We start from the raw sequence: 421 nt of genomic DNA, 5'->3' as shown, positions 1-421 counted from the left end.
GAATAGGGGCCAAGTCAAGCACCCCGGATAGATTCTGACCATAGACGACCTCAAATGGGCTCATACCGGTGGTTTTGTGTTTCAACCAGTTATAGGCAAATTCTGCTTGAGGTAATGCCAAATCCCACTATTTCAGTTTAGTTCCTGCCAAACTTCTCAAAAGGTTGCCCAAACTATGGCTCTCTACCTCAGTTTGACCATCCGTCTAGGGGTGATAGGCACTGCTGAAGTTCAACTTCGTCCCCAGTTTCTCCCATATACTCCTCCAGAAATGACTCAAAAACTTGGTGCCACGATCAGAAGTAATGGAACGAGGAACGCCATGTAAACGTATAATCTCCCTGAAGTAAAGATGGGCGATCCTGGTGGCATCCATTGTTTTCTGGCAAGCAACAAAATGGGCCATTTTGGAAAACCTGTC

The sequence above is a fragment of the Aristolochia californica genome, unplaced genomic scaffold (assembly GCF_029961685.1).
Source record: "Aristolochia californica isolate CCGP_79_NKW_82.1479 unplaced genomic scaffold, dmAriCali1.0.hap1 SCAF_16, whole genome shotgun sequence".
Classification (NCBI taxonomy): domain Eukaryota; kingdom Viridiplantae; phylum Streptophyta; class Magnoliopsida; order Piperales; family Aristolochiaceae; genus Aristolochia; species Aristolochia californica.
This window is presented reverse-complemented; position numbering follows the sequence as displayed.